This window comes from Podarcis muralis, chromosome 2 (genome assembly GCF_964188315.1).
Source record: "Podarcis muralis chromosome 2, rPodMur119.hap1.1, whole genome shotgun sequence".
NCBI lineage: Eukaryota > Metazoa > Chordata > Lepidosauria > Squamata > Lacertidae > Podarcis > Podarcis muralis.
The window spans coordinates 94,407,665-94,422,580 of record NC_135656.1 but is presented as its reverse complement, the minus strand read 5'-3'; the positions used below and the strand labels follow the sequence as shown (position 1 = coordinate 94,422,580).

The 14,916-nt window shown below is 40.7% G+C and overlaps 1 protein-coding gene and 1 long non-coding RNA gene across 3 annotated transcripts in view; one reads left to right on the top strand and one right to left on the bottom strand.

Annotated features, from left to right (window-relative positions):
• The window catches only part of LOC144327028 (uncharacterized), a 98,838-nt gene extending 94,952 nt beyond the window's left edge, over positions 1–3,886 (top strand). The window contains exon 3 of the long non-coding RNA XR_013392005.1: positions 3,776–3,886. This is a non-coding gene — a long non-coding RNA (uncharacterized LOC144327028). The remainder of the gene's footprint in view (positions 1–3,775) is intronic.
• Positions 1–14,916, bottom strand: part of PDZRN3 (PDZ domain containing ring finger 3) — a 173,588-nt gene that overhangs the window by 61,097 nt on the left and 97,575 nt on the right. The gene's annotated exons all lie outside the window — the stretch shown is intronic.

Here is a 14,916-nt window from a genome sequence, read left to right as displayed (position 1 = left end):
ACGTTTTACCTTGGCTCTGTACACCCTATCTTTAGCTATAAAACAGAGGGGTTTGTTTATAGGTGTCCTTCACATAAAATTGCCTCTCAGTTACAGCAGCAATTTATCAATGGCTAAATAGCCTGAGGCTAGAAGTAGACATTTACTTAAAGGACCTTCAGACTATTTTAAATAGACCTTTGGGATCTGGGAACTGACCAGTGTGTGACATGCCCACCCCGCACTCCCCCCAACTGCCCATAGCATCTTGCTGTGCTATTTCTTTTAATTGACTAACCTCAATGCTGGCTGTTCAAAATCACTTTAACCTAAACATGCCCCCGGACTGAAGCTCCTAATGACCTTCCCTTGGCCCTAAACACATATGGCTGAGACAATGCAAACATCATTTGGAAGATGAGTAAATTCAATAACTCAATTACCAGTGCACCAAAGCCACATTCATCAAACCTCGACCACAGGAGTTTGTATCTTTAGCTCCCTGCCTTTCAATGGCTAGGCATTTGGGCAAAGAGTAACTAATCAATTTAGGAATGATTAAATAGAAATTTGTAACACTTGGCATTATTAAACCTTCAATCTTCATTATGGCCCCTTAACGATTACATCATGGCTGTGTAAAATAAATTAACAGGACTTGGCAACATTTTTGACATAAATACATATGGGGGGCTGGGAGAAATCATTAAATTGTAACATAGATACTGTAGGCTTATCAGGGAGCTGGTAATAGTGAAATGCAAAAGCTGAAACCTAAAGTATACACAGAGCAACAAGCTAACAAAACATTTATCCCAACTCAGAGATGGTCTAGTAAGTGGAAGGCAACACACTTGCTACTAAGTCTGATGAAAAAGACAACACCCTGAGCCTAGAAGCCACAATCCAATTCAAAGATAGAGGAGTTTATGCCCATTGATTTCTGTGGACTTAAATACACTTTACTCTGTTTTGGATTGCAGCTAGCATGCACACCACCAGACACTCCTCTGTTTGGGGAAAGACTTCTATTGTGCTCATGTCCTGCTTTGGACTTCCCGGTAACTCTGTAGAAGAGTGAAAGGCCCATAGCTTGGTGGAAGAAGACGTTTTACATATTGAATGCATCAGGTTTAATACCTGGTATCGCCACCTAAAAAGAGATCTCAGGTAGCAGAGCTGGGAAAAACCTTTACCTGAGATTTGGAGAGTCGCTGAAGCTCACGGGTAGAAACAAACAAAATGGCCCATTATAATGGAGCTTCATGTGTTTATTGCCTTGATATGTGATACAGAAACATATGGATACAGGTGTGGAGAGACTATGCCAGGCTTCCTCAACCTCAGCCCTCCGAAAGTTTTGGGACTACAATTCCCAGCATCCCTTGCAAGCAGCAGGGGCTGGCAGCGGCGGCAGGACAATGAGCGGTGCAAAAGGGCTGGCTCCGGAGAGGGGCTGCTTAAAATGGCACTTAGCCAACTGCAGTTCAACAAAGCCCAGCCCCCTTCCTCCTCTAGGCAGGGCAGGGAGAAGCCAGGAGGAGGGAGGGAGGAGGCACCGCCATGGTGTGTGTGAATGGGGGGGGGGGGAATGGCGCAGCCCTAATGATCAGAATCCCCATGCCATTCCATGCGACCGTCCGTGGGCTGGATCCAGAAGGCAATTGGGCCAGATCTGGCCCCCGGGCCTTAGTTTGCCGACCCCTGGTCTAACCTCTGCTTTATACCCAGCCTCTGGTACTCAAGGGTTATACCATCCCTGAGCATGGAAGGTCCACAGATGATCCTGAATTTCCATGAATCATCTTAATCAATCCCTTAAAAAAAAATACAGCCGAGCCCACCTCCCCACTTTACATGTACTTTTTATCAACATGGCTGTCACATAGCTGGAGATGAATGGGAGCGACTGCAGAGGATTTCACACTCAGGCAGTCCTGAATCAACAGCCCCTGCCAATGTGTCACTGAAAGGAACAGTGCATCTTTGCAGACCTTTCAATGAGCTTCCTTAGTTGTCATGAATAGTTTTAAGACTTTACAATGATGTAAACCCCACTTGTTCTGCTTCTCAATTAACTACATAATAATTGAGACCAGATGCAGGCTAATAATGCAAGAACCATGGCTTTTATCAGTGTGCAAGATAGCAGATGCTTTACAAGAGCAGTATCATTCATGCTAAAAGTAATTTTACCGTTCTATGGGAAAAAACCAGCAGTCATTTGGCTCATCAGCTCAACTTTAAAGGACAATGGAGATATTTGAAGATCAGCTTTCCACTGTTCCCTATCGTGGCCACCTTGCAATTAATTTTATGAGGTTTTAAAAACTCGGTAGATGTGGGCTCCAGTAAAGATTCACATGAAATGTTTCTGCAAGATGTAGTTTGGTAAGCAGATAGTGAAGTGATGCACCCAATGCCAGAGAGAGGTTATCAGGGAATAAATGCATTCTGTGCCCATAAATGTCTAAGTGTTTATGGAGCACGGATAAATTTATTCCTATAGTTCTCCAGATGCTACTGAGCAAGTTATCACTATTCTATTTCAAGCCCCCACCCCTTTCTTCTGGATATTTGTTGCTGGTGGGTTGTAAGTAAGGTAGCAGTTAATCATTTGGGCACACCAGAATACAGGGATTATAATGGTGTGAGCTAGCATCAAATTGTCTATAATGACTGCCCATCAGAGTTTCTACCTTTGCAAGAGAATGTACATGCTTACTTATGCCCATCAGGCAAATATAAGGGGGCAGCATACATCTCTATTCATTCACTGGGGGGGGGGGGATATAATGCTCTGTATACTGATCCTCAGCTAAGCCTGCAACCAAAATTCATGCCCACAGTAACTGCACCAATCATCAAAGGCTCAAATGTTTTTTCTGTGTAGTGCTTGGGTGATAAGCGTGTGTATGATTATAGCGGAGTCCATACAGGCCGAGATTACAATCATGCAATATTTGCAATTTACTTCAGTTGGGTTATGTGTAAACTTATTATTTAAAAGTGTCATGTATTTTCAAGTACAGTGGTACCTTGGGTTAAGAACTTAATTTGTTCCGGAGGTCCATTCTTAACCTGAAACTGTTCTTAACCTGAAACACCACTTTAGCTAATGGGGCCTCCCGCTGCCCCGCGCCGCCAGGGGACGATTTCTGTTCTCATCCAGAAGCAAAGTTCTTAACCCGAGGTACTATTTCTGGGTTAGCGGAGTCTGCAACCTGAAGCGTCTGTAACCCAAGGTACCACTGTAATCAGATTTAGGAACGAAGCTCTGCAGCATCATCTAACCATGTTTGCTCAGACGTAAACTCCATTTCAGTCCAATGGTCCTACTCTCAAGTGCAGCCTTCACCAACCTGGTGTACTTCAGCTGTTGTTAGACTACAACTCCCATCAGAATGGCCAATAGACATGGATGATGGGAGTTGTAGTCCAATAATATCTAGCAGGTGCCTCCATGGCAGGTTGTGGAAAGCAGCTCTAATGAGTGAGTTTAGGACTACAGCCTTACAGTCTCTGAATGTTCATTCAGAACTAAATTCCACAAGGTTCAGTGGTAAAAGCCTCAAATAAATGTGCCAGGATTACAGTAGACTACATTACTACCGAGGAAAGGAAATAGTTAAAACATTTGCTTCTGTTAGTTCTATTTTTCATATTATTTGAAGCTAGTTTCCTCCTTTCTGAATAAAGCAAATTAACAGAACACCAATGAGAACAGAAAGCAATGAAGCAAATCCATTGTGTGCTGCTTTTAACATCCACCAAACCAATTTCCTTTTTTTTAAAGAACCATTTCCTGGCAAAGCGCTACGGCATGGCACATCGCCGGCAAGAATGAATATCAACAGTCATGGAAGGTGGACTTTGCAATGTAGGTTCCGACACAACTGTAATTACATTGGGTGCAAATAATGCTGCTGTAACACAATGTAATCAAATATATCTAATATAGACCAGCCTATAATCCAATAAAGCAACAGCCTTGTTAAACCAACATTTATCAATCTCAATCTGGAATATTTACATACATTTCATAGTAAAAGGCCGAGACGGTCTGAAAGGCAAGCTGAGATAAGCAAGAGCAGTCCCACCATGAACAAAGAACAAAGAGTGCTGGACATGGCAATGTGTAGGACCTTTATTAAATAACTGCTGACATATTTAGAAATAATTACGTATGATTCATTTCTCACATTTTCTGAAATTAACTTCAAATCTGGTAGAATGGTTACAATGAGCAGTTCTTACCCACCACTTTTTATCTTCATTAGTGGGATTCAGACAGTTCATAAGAGAAGGGGATGAGCAAAAATGAAAGCATGCTTATCAAGGAATAGTTCTAAGTGGGATATGAAACTTACCTTTTATGTGGCATTAAAATGGTTACTGCAATTATGCTTCACAGTTATTCCTAGTATCATTATTTACAAACAAAACAAAACAGAACAAAATGTCACTTTCACAGGACTATACTCGTAAACCAGAATAATGTCTTCCTCTTTGTGTTCCACTCATAGTTGCTGAGGAGTTAAGTTTTGCCTCCTCTTTCACCTCTATGCATTGACATGGGCACTGGGCCTAAGCGTCAGGCTGAACATGAGTGCTTCCTAAGTGGGAAAGTACATTCAACATCCAGTGCCAAGAGAAACTTCACATTGAAACAAACAAGCATGATTGAGTCTCTTGGTTCAGATGTGCCTACTGCCATCTGACTGGTACAGCCAGACTGGTACAACCCCAAGACCTGCTTCCAATCTATGTTTTAAAATAAGCTATAAAATATTCTTATCTGAGCTGGCATTTTCTGATGAAGTTAATGCTTGTGGCTGCTGGATTGTTTTCTATGTATTTACTTTTAATATGGCCAATGGTGCACGTCTGGGGCAGACGTTCAGCACCCCAACTCAGCAAAATGGACAACCATAGCTCCCAAGCACAGCAGGGCCAGCGCACATTTTGGAGTGAGTGAAGTAATGCACATTGGTTGCCTAAGTGGAATGACTTCTATTCACACAATGGAACATTCCCACCCCCAACTCTGCTACAGAAGGTTGGGGGGACTCCAGAGCAGATTTGGGGTGTGGTGTTTGGGGAGCACATGGTGGGAGAAGAGGTAGGGGATGTTCCTACATCAGCAAGAGCTGTTCTCAATGGCTTAGCTGGATGCACATAATTTATTTACTTATTGACTAGGAGCATTTTCATGTGCCTCCCATGAGAAGTCTTGAGGTGGTGTACAACAGTAGTGAACAACAATATTAAAACACATATCAAAACTCTGAAATAGAAGACAACAATGCAACTGAAAATCTAGGGGGGACTTTTTGCTGGGAGCACAAATGTGCGTTTAAAAGACACCTGATTTTTATTGTTTTGGGCTCTAGCCTAAGTTCAGAGGGAAGATGGTTCCACAGTACAGGTGCCACCACAGAAAAGCCTCCCCCTAGTGGCTGCTAACTAAACTTCAATAGGCTGTGGCATCACCAGGAGGGCCTCCTTAGCTGAAGATAATGGTTCCGTTAGGCAATAGTGGAAAAGGTGCTCTTTCAGGTAATTTTGCCCCAAGTTGTTTAGGGCTTTGTAAGTCAATACCAAACCTCTAAACCTCATCTACTAGTTTACAAACAGCCTGTGTAACTCCTTTAGTAGTGGTATAATATGTACATGATATACACTGATAGAGTAAGATGCCAAGAAGCTGCGTTTTACACTAGTGGGTGTTTGCAGAGCCCTACATAGTCAAATTACCAGTAAATGGGTCACTCTGACCAAGCTACCTTTGTCTAGGAATGGGTGTACCAGTTAGATGGCAGTAGGCACTCCTCAGCTGGGATAGCTCAGTTGGTAGAGCATGATTTCAGGGCTGTATATTCAAGCCCCACACTGGGCAAAATATTCCTTCTTTGAATGGGGGGTTGGACTAGATGAGCCTTGTGGCCCTTTTCAACTCTATAATTCTATTATTCTATGAAAGACACACCATGGTGGTTACTTGAGCCTGCAATGACAGTGACGGATCTAGAACTGTGTACCTATTCTTCCAGTCAGTGTGCAATCCCATTAAGAACTGGTGAATTCCTAAACACAGGGACTAACCCTGCTATCCAACGGGGCCTCTGTCTTATTCAGTTTCAGCTGATTGGTCTTCATCCAGCTCACTACTGCATTGAAGCACTAGTCCAAGTCAGGCACAGCAAGCCCTAACTCAGGTGTAGCAGAGAAATAGAAATGAACATCAGTGTACTGATGACATCTTGCCTCAAATCTTCTTACAACTGCTCCAGACAGCTTCAAGCAGATGTTAAATGGCACTGGGGTATTTATGAGGTGCAGTAACCCAATCAGTTCCGCAGGAAGAAGCAGCAATATGGTGCCTCCAACTCCCATCCTATGGCGTTGGTCCAGGAGTTGTTGGTATCAAAAGCCATTGGGAGACTGAGGAAAAGTAACTCCTTCTGTTCCTCTTCTGATAAAGGTTGTCCATCACAATGATTGTGGGGCAGTGATATATCTATGTCTGTTTATGTTCAGGTTTGAAGAAAAACTGTTCTGTGGCCGTGGCTTTAAAGATTTGAGGCTGTGTGCGGTTATGATGCTACAAGCCTGTGTAGCAGCGGTTCTTGGTGACAGGTTCTGACAGAGGAGGAGAGAGACAATCACTTTAAGTTTTCATTAGATGGGGCCTGGATCCAGTTAAGTTCAGACTGATGGGTCTGGGTGACAGCAGACTCTGATTGGCTGGAAGTTCCAGTCAGCTGGGACTTAACTGTCAGGGACTGACATTTGGGAACTGAACAATTGGGGTGTTGGAGAGAGAAGGGAATTGATGAGGGAAGTGTGAGGGGAAAGACCAGAAATATAAGCTGAGGCAAAAGTTGGGCCTGAATATTTTTATCTACTGTGTTTTTAATACCTCTCTGGTGAAGATCAAGGGAAGAGAGTTGATGATGGAGAGGCTGCCCTATGTAAATATCTTACCAGAGGAAGTAGGATACTAGATTGACTAAACTATCCAAGCAGACAGGGGTGCAACCAGAGGAGCTTTGCACTACAGAGACAGATTGTCCCCAGTAGCTAGACTGAACCGTAAGGGTATTTGGCTAGGGTGGAGGTTAAGGGAATTTGGCAACTTAGAGGCTAGTGTCAGAAACAGCGTCTCTTGCGTCTTTGGAAGTTGTCAACAAGCACTCTTAAAACCTCGGTATAATTATTAGTATTCCCATTATGCATTTAGTATCCCTTCATAGCTGTCAACTTTTCCCTTTTCTTGTGAGGAATCCTATTCGGAATAAGGGAATTTCCCTTAAAAAAAGGGAAACGTTGGCAGCTATGCATCCCTTTAATAAATCAGCAATCTTATCTTCATCTTGTCTCTAATGCTGGTGTCCCTCTCACGTGTTTATATAAGTGAGGTGAGGGAACTTGCTATCCTTGACATTGTGGTAGCAAAGAGGTGGGATCAAATTTATTGGAACCTTATCGGAACAGAGAGACAGAGAGTGGGACTGCTCCTTGTATAAATATTCCTTAACCACACCCTGGATCCACCCAACCAACTTACTCCTTAGCTAACTCCCATGATGGGAGAAAGTCAGGGGGACTTAAAAGTTGGCTGAATCACTGTAAGCACTTGCCCACATACTCAGACCACAGTAGATGAAATTGATCCTGTAATACTGGATAAAATGGCATATCACAATCTAAAGAGCTATTCCCTACCCGGCTAAGACCATTAAGTCCAATATGTAAAAATCACCTCATTGCACCACTGAATTTGGTTATTTTTATGTGCATTTAAAATTTTATGTTATCTGCCCAGAGCTCTTGAAACTGGACATTATGAATATCTAAATTTGTATTTTCCCCCTCTCTGTAAGTGCACACACACACACACACACACACACACACACAGACAGAGAGAGAGAGAGAGAGAGAGAGAGATTTAAAAATGAGACAAAACTACAAAGACCATCATAAAATGATCCAGGGTTGTTTTTTAAAAACTACTGTTGCTGATCCCAGACTCTTCTGCATAAGCATCACATAGATGCCCCATCTGGTTTTGCCACTGACTGTAACCTAATTGTGAGAGGGAAAGATATGCTTGCTACTCATTAGTACAAGCTTTCTTGCCTTTGAGTCTGGTTTATAATGGCATGGGTCAAAGAAGCATTACTTTAATGAGAACCTTGGTAAGCACATATGCACAAAACATTTCTTATCCTCACGCTGATTTGCAGAACAATGTGCATTCTTGGAAATATAATCTGTATGCATCAATACGATTTGCCTTGTAGCAAAAAACAAAGCATTAGATTTTAGCACAACAAAATTTGAGTGAACACCTGATTACGAAGAATGGATGAAACCCTTCGAAACAAAGAAACTAAAAAGATAAAACTGCAGGTTCCTCTTCTTTTCACCCCGCCTCTTTTTAAGATGGGAAACCATGAAAACACACTTATGAATATTGTACATTTTTTTCTTATTTAATGGAATATAGAAGACCATGGGCAAGAAGTTTTGCTTACTTTTGAAAGTAGTTTTGCTGAAAATATGGTTAAATATTTGGGATTTTTAAAGCAGTAATGTTTCCCCTACCCTCAAACATGCCCAGTTTTAAGAAATTGAAAACTCATTATTTCATATTCCAATCTATGGCACTGGAAGCCCTCAACTATTGAAAATAATGACTTTTTCAAATAGCAGGGAGCATGGTTCTCTAAAATTTGTATTCGTGGAGATTCGAGAAACAAAACAGCATGAGAAGTTCCATGAAATGCCATTAATGAATAGAAATTTCCACATTCATTATTTTTAGTTTATTACTTTATATATATATATATACTATACAACTTTCCAGAAAGACTTGGCTACAATCCTAGACAGCCAAGAACCATGTAGCTTTTATTGCAAACAATCACCTGGTGAGAACAAGCTACATTTCAGTATAAAACAGGTTTCCCTGTTCAGTCAAGTGACTGGCTGTAGAAAAAGCTTCCAATTTATCTATAGCTGCCCCACCTGCACTACAGCCACCCAGAGCCACAGCCAATGAAAACAAAATAATTTTAGCACACTCAGTGGCTTAAAACACATTATTGAGCCTCTACTGTAATAATGCTAGACTGGGAACCAAACCATTGTTTTTAGAGTGGATAGTTAATTTGTCTGCCTTAAAATGGAATAATAATACTTAGTTTTTACATAGCATTTTAGAATGCCCAAAGTACCTTATGTATTTCATTGTAATCCTGTAAGGTAGATTAGCATTTATTATCTCCATTTTGCAGGCAAAAGGGGAAATGGGGAGTGAAGCTGAGAAAATGCCTTGCCTAAGGCTACTTAATGAGTTTATGGCAAAAGTGAAATTCAAAGTTCAGATTTGTAACTCAATCTTTTCGCTACTATGCTATATTTACTTGTAGATGAACAATAAATTTAAGTTTTGGCTTCCGATATTGACTGGTTGGAACAAACATGTGACCCTCCTGATAACTGTTGGACACTAGGTCCCATCATCCCTGAACACTGGATTGTGCTGGTTAGGACTGAATGGAGTCCAACAACATCTGGAGGGCCACAGATTCTCTATGCCTGTGTTAGAGCTTAGGTATTCTGTTGACGTCATAATGATTACCTTCCAATAGCACATATTCATGTAAACCAAGAGATATTTTGCAGGACTATTAAGCAACCAGTGCTTTGCCTTGTGCTGTCAAACACCTTTCTGACACAGTAAGAAAAAGCTAAGGAATAAACCCTACACAAATCTGGAGTAAAGTCCCTAAGACGGTTGGACGGGACCTTGTATTCTTCCTTTCAGCAACTCCTGCAGCCAAGCTGATGCCAAAGCTGCTACCTTTGGACATCAGCAAGGTGAGAGCAGGGTCTACTCATCTGGGCAGCCCAGGACCGTTATACACACTGCCCAGACTTGTGCCCTGAGGCACTTTGGTGCTGCAAATGCAGCAGTTTGACTTCACACCTAGAGGTGCACTCCATTGCCCCTCAAGACAGACAGATGCCAACAATATAAGATGCGGATTATAATTTGGTAGGGAACACAAATAAATATACCAGTGCAAATGTGCAGGATTCAAATGTTCATCTATAGTATGTTAGCCAGATGGGAAGGGTATAAATGATAAAATTGTTGTTTCCAATGTCAAAAGCACAAAATAGTTGCATGAAATTAACTGAATATAGATCTACTATATTTCTTACATATGATACTTAGCATACAATTTCATTTGGTGGAATAGGATCAACTCAAATACTGTACAGGGCAACTATATGAAATGGGATCTTGGTTTTTTCTCCATTAAGTGAATAGCTCACTGCAGAGCAGTAGTCACCATATGTATTTACATAAAGCTACTCAGGGGAAGGTGCAGAAAAATAATTTATGCCTGCAGCATGCAAGGTCATTAGCTCTCCTACAGAACACCATTAAAGATGCTAAAGCACCTCATATAACATTTATTGCAGGAAATATTTATAACCTATGAAATAGTATTTTGGGATGGGTGGAGGTAAATAATATAGTTTTATGCCAAAATGAGCATGGCTTATATTTAGTGAAATTGAAAAGAAGTTTAAAAGCTGTTGTGCGACAGAATAATTCTTTAGCTGAATGTTTGATGAATAACATCTTTTGATTTTTCAATCAGATTTTTCAATCAGTTCTAAATATGACCATGGTGCTGCCTAATAATAAACAGGCTTCTAATTCACTCATGCCCAGAGGGACATGGGACAACTTTCTTCAGGCTGCAAACTTGTGCTGTTGCAATTGCTGTATGTGTGTTAATAACTGGAAACACAACTCCGTCAGTCTTTCCCATTTGATTACCATAAAGCCTACAAGAGCTCTTATTTGTATCACACTCTCCAATAGTAGACAGGGAATTGATCTTTCTGCTTGGACAGAAAAGCAGAAACTAGACACAATCCAGTTCATATGCCAACCAGGAGGTAATACAGTCTGAGTTATTTAGACACAAATCAGTCCAAACAAACTAGCTTGTGTTGGTAATGACCACGTTATCAGCCACTCAAATTGGACAGAAGAAGATCATATTGTTTCGATACATTAAAACATTTGCAAGAGCAGAAATGATAGCCGAATTTCTTCAGCATGCCCTGCACAGGCCCTCACCCGCTACTCTAAGGCAATTCACATAGTACAAAGGATTTTCTCCTTCACTGAAGACAGCATGGTACTCTCCAGATGTTTTGGACAACCCATCACCCGAGGCCACTGCCATGCTGGCTGGGGCTTATGGGAGTTTTAGTCTACAACTTCTGGTGGGTACCATGTAAGCTACCCACTGACCTGGCCTGCACCAAGTCAGCTTGGCCTATTGCAGCCAGTGAGGTAACAAAGCACACTCTGGATACCTTTCTGTTGCTAGTATGCAGTTAAAAAGAAAACAGGTTGATCTGAAGTCAATGCAAGAAACAAAGGAAAATAAAAGAAATTGTAACTGAATATTAATATATAAACCATTCTACAAAAAAGCTTAATCTTTTCATAAGTAACACAACTTAATCACAACTCCCCCTCCTCCTCTCAACCTCGGATTGTTCTAAATAAAGCCATGTAAAATATGCAGATGTTTGCACGTCTCAAGTCCTAATTAAAAAATCAACTGATTAAGGCTAGTTTTTGTGACAGGATATTAATGTATCATGGCTAGTGCTCATAAAGCTATCAGAGAAAGGATGGCATTATAGCAAGTAAAACAACTTTAGAGAGCAGGCTAAAATGCTGCAATTTATCTGTTGTGTTTTTGTAGAGCTTCTGAAGGTGACAAGCACAAGCTCACTGTCATGTGTCGAGCTGCCAATTATGTCAAACCATGTTTCAAATGTGAAATAATCTCTCATTAAAGCCTATGCTGGCATCACAAGCGAAGTCCAATTATTTCACTATTTTATGTCATTGAACAAAATTGTCAATAAATAATACAATTGACAGGGCTTTAAGATCCACATGTGTATCTTTGTGAATAAAAAGCAAACTAATGTAGACCCTGTGTTGTTATGACATGGCTAATAGACACACTGGGCCTAATTTCCCAAACATTATATTCCCCAAATCTCAGTGGGATGCTTGCATTTTACTTCTTCAATAAAACTTCATGATTAATTAAAACTGTATACCAGAATATTTTTTAAAAGTTGTTGTTGAACACTAGTTGAAAAGTTTCGTAGATCAGACTGTAAATGGAAATGAAGTCTAAAGTAAATTCATTTGCCATTTCATATATGACAGGACTGACTTGGGCTGGCAAGATGAAAAAGTGGAGATGGTTTCTGCACCTTCTTTCCTTATTAAGTAAGTAAGTAAATATACCACCCTATACCCACAGGTCTCATGGTGGTTCACAGGATAAAATCACAATATAAAAACACAAAATACAAAATAAAAATAAAAACAAAAACAAGCTGAAGGTATACCTGAGAGTTTATTTCAACAGGTATACCTTCCTCACCACTAATAAAAGGTTCACAAGCTCCCCATACCCTATTTACCGGGCCAGCTTACAGATCCATTGCCCCACACAACTGCTTGCACCAATCTTACTCTGCCATCCCTTTTGTGCACCCCTGATTTGCTCTCTCTCTCCACCCCCCGGTACATATACTAATCAAATACTAACATACTAATCATATACTAATCGTACCTTCTAATCTGCTTGGTATGTTCTTTCCTATACACCCACCATTACTGTTACTGCTCTAAATTCTGCCCTCCACATTACAGATGGCTGCTGTATAGAAAGCAGCAGCACAACGTGGTTGGGAAAAGGGTTGAGAAAACAACAAATCTTTTGGAAAGAGGCCATGTTGGCTATTTTTCAGTTCCCTGCCCACAACCATTTGCCCCTTTCCTATTTAACTTTTGTCTTCTTGCTCTCTGGGCTCAAACTCCACTGCTATTAACCTACTCCGTTGCTTCCTACTTTTCCACGTGGCCCCCAAACCCTAGTTTTATCTTGCTTCTTTCTTCCTTCTATTCTGTGAACAGGAGTGAGTTCTCCAAAGTGATCCAGAATAACCAACAAGTAGTCAAAAGGAAGTGAGGCAGCTTGGGAGAGACAGGTTGGTCTTTTCCTCTGCACTATTGTGAATTCATTCTGAAAATGAAGCGAAGAACTCTGGTTCGTTCTTAATGTTTCTCATAATGACTTGGACAGTAAAGCAACAAACTGCAACATTCTTCCCCAAGGTAAGTGCAGGGTATATATACTAAGTTCTATAAATACAAGATACATAAAGAGAATTATAACACACCAGTTCACTATGTTTATGGGCAACACTGTGAGTGTGAACTGCAACTTGTGGCCACAGAAAAATGTCACCTTCATATTGAGCTGATCTAGACACTTCTAAGGACTGCAGCTATGTCTTTGGTATTAAGTCATTCTTTAAGGAGATGAAAAAATGGAAGTAATTTGCGGTCCTTGGCTACTTGATACAAAGTATTATGTATGAGACTTTCCAGTGTGAAAAAGATATTGAATAATCCCATTTAATGTTGAGTAAATTTCATTGTTTGCCATGACTAATCCATGGTACTGAAGAGGAAATTCCACATAGGAAACCCTAATGGGACCTTCTCCAGTTCTTCACTTTTGAATGAGTATTAAGTAACATCACTTTGAAAATAAGTACCAATTTGCTCAGATATTTTCCAGTATGCGATCTCACACACTAAAGTGGAGATAAACAGTGAACGCTTTGGATGACAAATGCAAATTCTGTTAGGCTGGAAAAGCCAGGGCAATCTCCACTTAGAGAAACCTTCAAATTAAATGAATAAAATTATTTTGAAAAGATGTTCAATGAAGGGTGCAAAATAGGATTATTCTACTCCATCAAGTTCCGTTTTGATGTTTAACGAATCTGTAACACCAGGTAAATTATGGTTTTGTGTTCACTGCACGCTTTTTAATGAGATTATCGGGTAAAATCAATATAAAAATTAGGGGGAGCAAGATGCATTTTCAAAAGGCGGGCAGAAATTTTAGGAAAGGTTGACTACATAGTGCCATCCTGTGAACATTTGCACAGTGATGCCCTTTAAGAAACTCAGCACTGAGACTATGTAGGCCACAATGCTGTTTTTAACATGGTGCAATCCTCAGGACTCAAACACATGACTGACGATTCAATCCTATGCAAGTCTACTCAGAAGTTCATCCCATTGAGAGAATGGAATTTTGATCAGTCGAGTGTGCATCTAGGATTGGAGTTTAAGGCCCATCTGTTTATGTAGTGAAAATATTGATACTCTGCCTCTTAACTTTCGTTAAGAAGGTGGCTCACAGCAAAATTTAAATATTAATAAATGTGTGTGCATGTAAGTTGTGTTTGTGAAAGTATGGGGTATACACAATTGCTCAATGTTGGCTAAGCATGCATGTAGCACCAGGGACAAAAAAAGAGAGGAAAAGGTTAGTCAATCCTGATTTAAATCCTTAGATACCATGTTCCCAGGAACATTAGAAGAATCTGCTGGATTTGGCCGATGGACTGTCTAGTCCAGCATCCTGTTCTCACAGAGGCCAAACAGACGCTTGTGGGAAACCCTCAAGGAGGACCCAAGCTCAAGAGCACTCTCCCCTCCTGTGGTTTCTAGCAGTTGGTATTCACACCAGTGTACCATGCTCCAGTTCACCATTTGACACAATCACTGGTCTGCTTAGTGCCATTTGCAGAAAAAGATACTTCTTGTGTCAATGAGCATCACAATGCAGATTGTGGTAAGCATCTGCAACAAGAACAAAAGACTACTGAGATCTCTCCTGATCAACTGGGGTGCATGTCTGCATGCTTACGTTGTGTTATTTGAGACCAGGGTGACTTTCAATAGCTCGTTTGCATTCCTGCTTCTGTGGGACTGTTATGATAAACCTT